We start from the raw sequence: 12,064 nt of genomic DNA on the forward strand, positions 1-12,064 counted from the left end.
TCGCAGCAACTCACTCATCTAGAGAAGGCCGGTTTTTCTAGATCTACTATCGTGTCAATATGTGAAGGGATAGTGAAGAAAATAAAGGGGAAGCACCCCAAACACAGATCGAAAAAGTTAAAAAGTACGCAGTCGTCCCTTATGTATATCAGATGGGACATGGGTTAAAAACGACAGCCATGAAATATGGTGTTCAAGTAGTCTTTTCAGAAAAGAACTCCTTAAACAAGATTTGCAATCTCGTCAATAGACCTAAACAGGCGTCCGAAGCTACTTGCCGCGTCAAACACTCGGGGCCGCTTGTGGCATGCTCGGTGGGAGTGGTCTACGTCATTCCACTTTCGTGCGACAAAAAGTACTTTGGGCCGACCGGACGCTGCCTCAACATCCGCCTTAGGGAGCACCAAGGTGCGATCAGGAATGAAACAGGTTCTAATCTGGCCGCGCATTGTAGAGTTTGCTCATGCAAAGCCATGTTTCAACAAACGGAAATACTGTATAAAAATAGGAATCAAATCAACCGCGAGATCGTAGAGGCCTACTTCATGCATGTGAACTCAGGCGCATGCATCAGCCAGACTTCTATCACTCTGCAAGATCAAGAAACTGATTTTTTCAATAGCAAGATAGGCTAAAACCCTTGTAAACGTCACTTTACACGTGTTTACATTTTCTGTATATTATGGTCCGTTGTTTGAAAAAAATAAACCAGTCGTTAGTCTGCGCTCGTATTGTGTACTTCCTCTCGTCCTTCGTCCGGGTTGCACTACCCACCCACAGGAACGTGTTCAATCACCAACTCACCCAGGTTTCCGTGTTAATTCAGCGAGAGAGGAGCCTCGTTGCCGCATGACCCGTTCCTGACGTTCGCACCAACCAGCGAGCTTTGCATTTCGGAGTCCGCACGCTGTTTGCACGCCGGCACCGCTTGATGGCGCCGATTGTTCTTAGAGACGAGCGAAAGAGTACTACTCCCCTCGAACTACACGCCCATACCTAACTATAGTTTCGAGGGTGGCAATACGTTGTTTCGCTATCTTGATTCGATGCTAAACGCATTACCGTCGACAGCCATTGTGAGATTCATTCTGCCGATTGTTTATATCAGGTGGGAAGTTCTCGACAGAACCACTGTTTGCATTTACGAAGCGCAGATGTAAAAAAAAAAATCCGTGGAAGTTCGTACACTGTCAAAAATACGAAAGGTAATGTATCTTGCGCAGAAACTTATGTTCTACGCAGCTCGAAATTTCTAGAGAGTACGTTCTCCGCAACATCCCACTTGATGCTCGTGATGATTATGGCATCGGTGATCCAATTTGTACGTAGATATTAAGCTACAGCAGATTGTCATACTTAACGTCACTGTGTTACCCACGTCGTTAAAAAATAACATCACGCCCTACATTGTTCAATGTTGCCACGAAAGGTTTTAGAGGCAGGCTATCAGCTATGGAGGTTAGCAACAAGCATTCGGCCTGTATCATTCCTTTCTTGTTTTGCGCGCTGATTCCAAGACTGCATCAATTCCATTTCGCCCATCCTTCCACCTGATTGCTACCAGCTACAGTGCTTGTCAGTTTGTATGTGGATGATATTTTTATCTGTGCTTCTAAGGCAACGCGTCCATTTATGCGTACAAGATTGCAAAGAGCTGTGACTTGCACATCTTAGTACTTATCGCGACAGGCAATGTAGCCGACACCTGTGAAGTGCACAACAATTATTTTCACAAAGAAAGTCATATGTGCTAGTATACCCAATCATTATCGATGGGAAGGCGCTTCCCTACGTTATCCACGAATCATTGGTGTTGTGACTGACCAAGGTATGCCCTTTTAACAACGCACCATAATGTTGAGATGACAGTGGACTGCTTTGGTTCCGGTCCTAAGGTATGTTGCAAGTATGTGATGGGACCCGTATGAACGCTCGCTGCATCAGCTGTACGAAGCTCGTTTTGTAGGCTACTTGCCTTATTGCCTGCCAGTTCTGAAACACGTGAGTCATACTTGTCGCACATTGGAACACTTGCCTGAGCTGATCCTGCGTATATGCCTACAGGAGTAACATCATAAGAAGCCAACAAGCATTTGAAATTACTTGTGCCTAAATGAAATAAAGAAACTAAATTAATGGAAATGAAAGTGGATAAAGAAAAGAACTTGCCGCAAGTGGGTAACGATCCCACAACCTTCGCATTACGAGGGCGATGCTCTACCAATTGAGCTACCGCGGCGCCGTTTCCCCATCCACTTTCTTAGGTATTTATGTTTCCTAGTAGAGCCCTGGGAGTGTTAGCCAGCGCCACCGCTCGCAAACCTTGGCGGCGGACGTGGAACATCTTTCCTGGCTCATTCACATACAAAAACAATAGGCTTCACGTGTGATTGCGACAAAGAAAAGTGGAATTTTTTTCAGCTTGCCGAACGCAATCTACACAAGGTGACAAGGCAAATCAAAATTCCCTCCTCCACCCGGAAAATTAATTTTTTAGCCATGTATGACGACCGCACGGCTAGATTTAGAAAGGTAATGTGTCATCTGTCGTATGCAAATAGTGTCAAAAGTATGGAAATACTGCACGAAGTTAGTGTGAAAATGTAAAAGTCAGCGTACAACATGGGTTTTCTTGTGCGTCCGATGAGGCACACTAACACTTACAGGTATGAGCAAAGGCGCGTATCTGTAAGTGCTTTACAGAATGATAAGTAACTAGTTTATAGATTAAGAAAGAAAGCTGAGAGAGAAGATTTCACACTACATGAAATTTTCTTTTTTAGCTTGTCACATGTCTGGCATTCTAGAAAAAAATATTCGTCTATAAACCATCGCAGCATAATTCTAGACGTTAATGCGGTTAGCAATTAAGCAATGTAGAGACGTACCATAATGCTAGTGCCCAAACGTATCATGTATAAGGCCTGCAGCGCATCTGTGCTCCTGTTTTGCACTTTTCTCTCGGCACGCTGCGCCATCTAGTGCTGCCGCCAGGAATTCCCCTCTCGCTTCAATGTATGTTCAGACAAGCTCATCTAAATATATATGATGCGGACTTATTTCGAGCAAGCAATGGAGAAGTTAAAAATAATTTTGTTTTCATTGTAGAACGGTACATACCCAGTAGCTAGAGCCTACCCAGTGGCGTAAGTTGGCATGAAAGTAGTTCACCGAATAGCGGCACATACCAGTGCCATATTCAGTACCCAAGTTGGCGTGAGAAAGGTTAATTGGAGAGGCACGTGCTCAGACGCGCACACCTAGTGACCGAAGCTGGCGTCAGGGAGTTACAAGCGGCACATAATTAGCACATACCTAGCGATCCGCGCTTTCATGACAGCGGCTCATTGAAGTGCGACAGTGGCCCAAGTTGTTTCGGCTGTTCGTTTGAAACCCAGTTCTTACAATAAAGCAGCACGATGCTCTGTTTGCGGTGAAAGACGTTGCTCTAGGAAAAACATAAGACGAACCGAAAACTTTGTGGAGTTCGCAAACGATGCTAATGGTAATAATAAAGCAATTCCTTAACCTTATTAGAGTGTTTAGCACAGTTTGTTCCCGCTGATATTTTACAAACGCCCTGTTAAGGAAAGAAGTTAGAGGAAAAGTAATTCATAGTTTCAAGAGGGTGAATGGGTGACATATTCATGACAGGTTCTGTAGACCGTGTACCATCATTAGCCGTGTAGGAAGTATTGTAGCCTGGTGTAGCCATGACGCAAACTACGGCCATCATACAGTATGTCTAACTTCGAAAAATTGTTTCTTTATATTTTGTTTAATTTTAATGGCAAAATTTATATGCAGACTGTCGAATCCTCACCGCGTTACTCCGAAGAACGTGATCATTCAAACTGGGACAAACAAAACTTGGCGCCTTTGAATAAATGAACTTAAGAACACACGCGTCATCTGTAATCTATTTCAATTTGAAATCTCTGGTGTATTTGGTTATATAGAATCGAAGTGGCTACAGAGATAACAGTCACTCGACATAGCGATCACTTGCAAGACATAATGAGAACAGTCATCCGCAGCATCAAACCGCCAATGATATAGACGCCGTGAGGGAACCCGGAAGCGAATGCCGAGTTTACTACAGAAATAGCGACCAAACACTTTCTTTCAATCTTGCTTCATGTGCTAACGAAGGCTGCGCACGGCGCCTACTTATGAAGGCGAATTATGGGCTCACGCTACGCACACCCGGCCTCTATATGACGTCGCTGCTTAACGTTTCCCGGCCACGATACAAAGCTATCTCTCAAACGAACGGGAGCAAGTTTTCGAGGCTACGCTATGGAGCGCCTCGTGTCGGCTTGTTCTATTTTTCTCGCACCGTTAGCCCCTTTTTTGGCACCCACGTGTAATCTCGGCTGTTAGTGGCACGCGCAGAAATAAAGAACGCCCTGTTCGCTGAATCCTCAGTGTAAACATCGGAACGGGCCAGCCTGGCACGACTGCCTCGAAACAGCCTGCGAGACAAATTAGGGCGCCCTATGTATGTGTTAGCGAGAGAGATTAGTGTAGTGTTTCCCACCACTCGCGTCTGCTCGAATGGGGAACTTTGAACGCTAACACCAGAGCAGAAGTGCACCGTGGAGAAAATGAATGAACTTCTCGGAAGCAATAATTGGCACTCGGGGTGCAGAAAGCTGCGATTACATATGAGGCTGCAGATAGTGTGTTGGGTTGGGGAAGCAGTGGTGCGAACAGCGACTGCGTCTTGATTGCCATTACATCGGCAGGATTTATTTCGCATTCCTGCCGGTGCTTTTGCCCGTGGTTCTTTGTTGGGTCTGCCCGTTATCCTTCTTCCACAGAGTTGTACAATATCATCAACTCGATGGTCGCATGCATACCTAACGAAAGGTGAGTCGAAAAAAGAAACTGCAATGGTGCGCGTGCATTTGAGCGAAAGCTAATGCGCCGCTCTTTGAAAAGAGAAGTACTGCTTGCATAATGTCAGCATTTCAACAAAGTATCAGCTGAGGACCGAACGAAAACAAGAGATGCCCACAAGTCATTGGGTTTTGAAGAAACGTGTAGGGTACCCCGTGCGCAGTTGAGTACAGACGTGTAAAAAGCGGCAATATACAAGGACTCTACCAAAGGTTTAAACAGTTCGGTTATAAAGACACTGCCACTACTGTCTTTTTGCGCCTCGGCGCTATCCTATTGGTACTGCGTTCATCGGTGTAAAACATACCGCTGTTCTTTCGGCATGACCACTAGTACAAACGGGACTGCTGTATAAAAAGCGGGAATTTTATGAATGCCCCTTTTTCTGCAACTAATTCAGGTCTGTCGAAATGGTGATCGACTAACAGGCGGAGGAAATGACGAATATCACATATCTTGTGATAGTGGGCAAGGACTTCACATACTGTCTTCAAATGTTGCAAATGGCTAAGGGTAAAGATGTCCTAAAGGAAAGAACTGTGTTCATGTGGGCGAAGCGTTTTGACGAAAACCATCAAGACCGCAAGGACGGCGCAAGATCAGGCCGACCCTAGTTTTCGATCGAAGAAGAAAATTTCAATCGTGCGCGTATTCTTGTTCTATCTTGTTCCCCACATATATAGGATGCTTCCGTTAAGATAAGCTGATTCACTGAGTGAGAAGTAGCAACCCCATGGGGGCAATGCTAATTGCCGCACAGGCACCGGTGCTTATGCGCACACACTGACAGTTACTTTCTCAAAGGTGGTCGATCTACTCGAAAACGCAGATAAATATGGGACAAGGAGATACTCCCTCGAAGAGAGTTCCCGGTACTCTCTTTGCTTTTAGAGTGTATCCGAGGTTGATGTCGTCGATAGGCTGGTCGTAGCAAAATGACGAAACGCACGAAATTGTCGGAGTTCGATGTGAAGGCGTCGTGACTGCTCAACGCCACGTAGCATCTCCTCCAATGAAAGACCTTATGTTGACTGGGACGGGCATTAAAAAGAATCCGAGGACACCTGAGCCATTCCTGTGAGTTGTGAATTCGAAAGCATTAATATCTGATTGAACGCTACTGAGCGATCGAAGTTATGAACTCCTGGTCGGCAAGCAAGCGCGCTGAGACGCTTAGCCAAAGCTTCATGGATAGCACGAGGCCGGTGCACTTTGATTCATGACGTCATACTACCTAGGCCGAGTGCCATAGAATGGAGACGCTCCGGAGTAAGCCGCGGTGATTTTAACGCCACCGATTTGGTCACGCCAGGCTTGGCGATGGAAATTTCGGTCAAAGTAGCATGGTGCCACAAAGCAAAGTGCACAAGCCTCCTATCTAGGAGGCGCAAATTTAGCCCAATGAGCAAGACACCCGGGTTCTGAGCGTGAAGTCGTAGGTACGAAACTCACTACCGCTAAAGTTTGTCCTTTTGAATTTATTAGTTTCTTTGAATATATTAGTTTCATTTTAGCGATTATCCAGGCGAAGTTAGAACCCCGGCAGCAACTTCCGCGGACAAGCGACGCCGGATAACACAGGCTTCGGAGATGGAGGGTGAAGTGGAGTCGCGGCGATACCCTCTCCTGCTATGCAACACCTAGGGTGGCAGCAGGTGCTTCATTTCGCTCACTTTGCTTCATCGAGGCTCGCATGTGACGTGGCGTCGCAGACAGTGAAAGTTAATGTGCCGTTTTGCTCCTACATACACCGGATTTTCGCTCAATTGGGCATTTGATGCTCTTGCATAAAAAAAAAAACGTTGCTGTGAGCAGCTCACGAGCTGCTCTCGCAACTTGTGTGCACATTATATGCAAGGTATTTTAGCTGCAAAATGATTTTTATGCTGCCACTTTTTTCTGTTAGCTATTGAAGTATAGTGAAGGAAATTAAAAAGAAAGATGAATCCTCCCCCTCAGAGAAGGTAATTGACCAGTGAAGCTGTTTAGCACACGACACAGAGGTGACACATAATATTGAACAAAGGTACGAAGTCATTGTCTTGATGGGTGGTCATCGGGACGAAAGGTAGGCACACTCATTTATTGTCTTAATCGGCGGGGATTATTTCACTCGCAACTGCAACCACCTTCTTTTATAATGTCAAATCGATGCACGTATGCTGCTAGGTGGTTGGTTGGGACGGATCGGTGTGGTATCGCAAGGGATATGTCGGCAACACGGAACGCGTAAACCGCTCCCTGTTCGGTACCGGCACATCCACATTGAAATCACCGACGACAACAGGGGCATGGTCATAGCAGCTCGTTCGCACAAAGTGAGTAGCCATGAGCCTTACGGGACTATGAGTCATTGCATGTTTTGCTTGCTTACGGGAGCATGAATGCTTACGGGGGGGGGGGGGGGGGGGGGGGGGGGTGTATGGGCCACTGATGATAATAGTTTTCGCTCACGAAGAGCAATAATGCATGAAACCCTAGCCATATACAACTTCGCTGCAAAACAGTTACTTACTTGCTTGCCTGCATTTACTTCGGTGTACATGAAGCAAATGAAATAAATACCTGAAACATTTGAATTGTGTTTTTTTCTGTGGCCATGATTCGCACAAACTCACAGGCTGCTCGTTCAGTGATATTATATTATGCTGAGGGGCGACAGGTCAGTTGCCCACCACTGAGGTGCTGAAGAAAGCACCAAAGCCTTGAGAGCTCACCTTTCGTAAGCTAGTGCGTGAAAAAAGCCGCTGTGGATTTCAACGGAGACTTCCATCCTCCGGCAAAGAAAACTTCGCTATACACCTTTTCCCATGAGAATAGCGCTGTTTTAAAGGTGCGCGTACACCCTAGAGAGCAATTCACACGGCAGTGGTTTGCAGGACATCACTAACAATACGCCACCGTGAGATCAATGACAAGAAAGGAGCGAAGTGAAAAGCGCTGCATCCTCCGGGAAACGCAATGTAACGCAAAAAGGAAAAAGAAGAGAGGACAAGCTAGAATGATCAGTAGAAGGGCTGAAAGATAAATAAAAGGACAATTTCTAAAAAGTCTTCATATAAGATTAAAGAAAACGCAGCTCGAGACGCAATATTTGACAGATACGACGACATACAAAACCAGGTTCGCAAGCTAAGCTTAAGACATCGAATGACTTAACAGCTGTACATAGAAAAAGCCAAAAACATGTTGAGTTGTCCTACGGGAAACAGCCTCTCAAAATTTTCCTTTTTTTCTACTGTTAAGCTGCTCCACAGAGAGCACGGGATCCTTAAATGTAAATTGTAAGAAATGCTAAGACATCAGGAACAAAACGCAGTCCGCGTCATGACCCCTTTCTTCGGAACAGCGATGGAAATACTTTCTTTCGATTCCCGTGCAGTGCGACCCTATCGGCGACCGCACGAAGAAAAAGGTAGTGTACAGGGCCAACAAACTCTTATATTGGACTTCAGGGTAGGCGGGGGGGGGAGTAGGGGGGTTATAGATGGTTATAGATTATAGAAGCATAAATAATAATAAATTATCCCTTATTAATTACTTCTCTCCACCTTGCCGGTTGCTGCAGAACTTCTACGTCAAACGTATGAGACATGCATTGAAAAATTTGTCCCCTCAATCAATAATGTCTAGTGCAGAAAAAAATAGCTACAGTTATAACAGTTCATAAACATACTAGTTCTACACAAGCAATGCAACAAGAAAGAAGTAAACGGGAATTTGATACAATTTCAAGAGCCGCTCAGCAGGTTTGGCTATTATGAGCTGACGAATGCATCGCATACAATGCGCGCTAACGATTCTGTCTGCTGAGTATTCTGTCGCTACACACCGCGCGCACAGCTTAAATTTAAAACCAAACGCTCTTTACCCTTCAAGGACTGGTATGGGCGAACGCAGGGAAGGAATTTCGCCTGCGGAGGCTAGACGGGGGAAGCGGAGAGAATATCTGTTGGCGTTGACGCTTCCCTCCTGAAACCATAGGTTCGCAGCGCTTAAATATTTCTGTCTCGGCTATTAATGAACCAGTTTGAAAAATTCTTGCGGCAGAACGCTTCCCAGAGTGCACACAACCACTTCCAGCGCATAACCAGAATTTGCTGTACTTCTCACCCTCGCAAGGGAACAAGGCGGGAAGGGTGCGCGGTCGTCTTCTCACGCGCGCAAGGGGGCGAGCTGGAGATGTCCGCGCGCCATAGGAAGGGGTTGGAAGGGGTCAGGTTAGCGTGCACCTCCTCTTCTACTCTGGCTGCGGCGCTGCGGTAGCTGAGCGCTGCTAGTTCTGGCGCGCCTAGTTCTCCTTGAAACGGGAGGGAGCGCGCAGGAGGAATTCGTTTGCCCCTGCTACCGCGCTTCATAATTGCGGCTTTCCGGCAGCGGGTGTCCGTGGTCATCGAGTGAGATGCGTTCGTGTTTGCCCGTGTATGCGTTACAATGTGGTTGCGAATTTAGTTAGTAAGCGAATGTTTACAGCAGGTTGTTCAGCTGATAAAATGACTTCATATAGCTGACGAATAATTTGCTATCGCGATCAACGCTTCGCCTTTCGGTCGAAACTATGCATGTTCTTGGCGTTTCCAGAAGCCCACGTGCTGTTTTGGTACGTCAAGACTCATGTTTGGATTTATGTTGTTGTTGGTGGTGTAGCTCTGTTTGTTTTAGCATTTGTTTCCGGGGTACGGAGTGGGGGAGCAGGGATTAGTATGTATCACGCATACAGGTAACTAATAAGCAGCAGTAGTGGCCATATACTGATGGCTTCCAGAAAGGCTTCTTTCAAGATTCATATACCAGCGACAACTGAATATTACCTAGAATGAAGGTTGCATCTCGGCGTAGTAGATCTGCGCACGGAACGGAGGACAAATGGCTAAGGAGGGTAGAAAACACATGTTCATCAGCGTAATGTTTTTGATAACACGGAGAAATGCTTAATCGTTAGGTTGAAGAACGAAATTGAAAAAAAAGTGATATTTGCTAGAACGAAAGCACAAAAAAAAATGTTAAGGTGAGGAACAATAAAATTATGAAAGGAAAGATTGGAACAGACGCGGAAAATTGTAGGCCACTGCTCCGTGTTGTGCCATAGAAAGCGGTCTTCTACGAATGGTTCTGCAACCTGAAGAATGCCTGAGCATTCCGTTATCATGCCGCCCCCCCCCCCCCCCCCCCCGCGTTTCCTTCTCGAGCTCAATGTAATAAACAATAAAACGAAACAAATAACAAAGATCAGAACAGTGTCCTGCCAAGGATAACTCTGTCGCTGTCAACATTATTAGCTGGCATGTTCTTAGAACATACGAACATTAATAGAAATGCGGTTTGCTGGCAGACAATAGCTCATACGAACTCTCACAAATGTATGGCGCCCGGAAAGACGGTTGGTAATGGAACCGCCACATAAAAAATTGAAACTGAGAAAACAGAGCTAGAAAAGTACGGAATTTTCTTCGACTACGACTACAACTACATGGCGAGATGGAGCAGACACGGAAGAGTCTCCTAACGAAATGACGACAAATCCAATCAGCAGTGGCAAGTTTGCCGAAAAAAAAAAAAAAGCCAATAAACTCAGCGCCAAGAGCGGTGGTAGCGCCCTAGTGGTGAAGCGCATACTGCGTCAAGACGAAAGACGTTCTTGCGATGTAAGCCCGATTTAGTTATGGTACGCTCGTTAGTTATGGTACGCTCGTAACCAAGACACAACAAAAATTTCGAATCGGATGTACTGTTCTTGTCAATTACCGAAAAAAAAAGAAAACGCTTCAGGATCTTCCAGCCTTCCAACAACACCCGACTGCAAGTGCTCGTTCCCATTTTAATAGCATCTGCTATAATCTTGCAGTGCCATATTGGTCTCATAGGGCATTCAATATCGCATTAGCAAAAAAAAAAAAAAAAGCGTCTTGACACGAGTACTTCGTTTGAGAAAAAAAAAAAAAAAACACACACGCCTCCCATTCGCAGGTAGCCTTTTTTATACATTTTAGGTCTACTACGGTAGCCACTAGAAGGTCTACATTGGGTTTTCTGTGTCAGTGGCTCTACGGACGAAGCGAATAATTACTGGCAAACGCGCACAGCGCTTTGAGCACGTGAGTTTTTTTCTTCGTGTCTTGTCTTTGTGTACGCTGTGCCTATAAGATCAACGGTGGGTGCAGAACTTTCATCTCGCCAAGCCACCTCTGCGCAATCTAAGAACTTTGAATTAACCAGCGAAATGATTCCAGGGCGCAAGTAAAAATGAAACAAATTTTTATCTGTCATTTTAACCACTTTCAAGTGCACTCATCTTGTTGCACGCTTCATCGGGGATGGAGTGCAGCGAGTACAGTTGTTGCTGACTAGGGTTTTCGATAACAGGCGATACGTTGCAGCTAAACTCATTGCCACACACCCTAAATTTGATAATACTACGCAGTGGCCGCATGGAGTCATGCTAAGGTGTATCTTTAGTAGCCCTGAAAATGGCGAATTTCCGTACACGACGTTGCGAGGGTTAAGAACAAATCCACACCTCTACACGTGAGCCGTATAATTGTGAGGTAACTGAACATGCATTAGGCTATTTTTAAATAGTTATATATCAGCCACAATTGCCAAATAGGCGCACTGCGTTTCTGACAATAGCAGCACGCGGCCACAAATAACGTCACTCATATATACAGGGAATGAACGAGATGAAAGCAAACCGATGGCCCGATTTTTTATTACTCATATCACAAGAAGCCAAAAAGCAGACACCAAAAACAGCACAGGGGAAATCGCATGTACTTATTAATTGATGTAAAGGAATGAGAAGTTAATAGAAATGAAAGTAAATGAATAAAAACAACTTGCCGCAGGTGGGGGAACGATCCCACGTCTTTGCGTTACACGTGCGATGCTCTAACAATTGAGCTACCGCGACGCCGTCTTCCCATCCATTTTCTTGGGCATTTATGTTTATTTGCTCATGGTCTTTACGGTGGATGTGAAACATTCATTGTCCCTTAACCAGTTGCCTTCGCCCATAAAGATGAAGTACACATGACGCCTAGGGCAGCAAGGATGTTCCACATCCATGGTCAAGACAGTGAGTGGTGGCGCTGGCTAACACTACCAGGTTTCATTCTAGTAGATCAGCATAAATACTCAAGAAAGTGCATGGGCAAATGGTGCC

At 45.4% G+C, this 12,064-nt stretch overlaps 1 protein-coding gene and 1 non-coding gene across 2 annotated transcripts in view; one reads left to right on the plus strand and one right to left on the minus strand.

The window, feature by feature from the left end:
- The window catches only part of LOC140219108 (gastric triacylglycerol lipase-like), a 222,559-nt gene that overhangs the window by 76,079 nt on the left and 134,416 nt on the right, over positions 1–12,064 (plus strand). The gene's annotated exons all lie outside the window — the stretch shown is intronic.
- Positions 2,167–2,239, minus strand: TRNAT-CGU (transfer RNA threonine (anticodon CGU)). Its single transcript has one exon. It is a non-coding gene; the product is annotated as a tRNA-Thr (tRNA).

The sequence above is a fragment of the Dermacentor andersoni genome, chromosome 6, assembly GCF_023375885.2.
Source record: "Dermacentor andersoni chromosome 6, qqDerAnde1_hic_scaffold, whole genome shotgun sequence".
In the NCBI taxonomy this organism is placed as follows: domain Eukaryota; kingdom Metazoa; phylum Arthropoda; class Arachnida; order Ixodida; family Ixodidae; genus Dermacentor; species Dermacentor andersoni.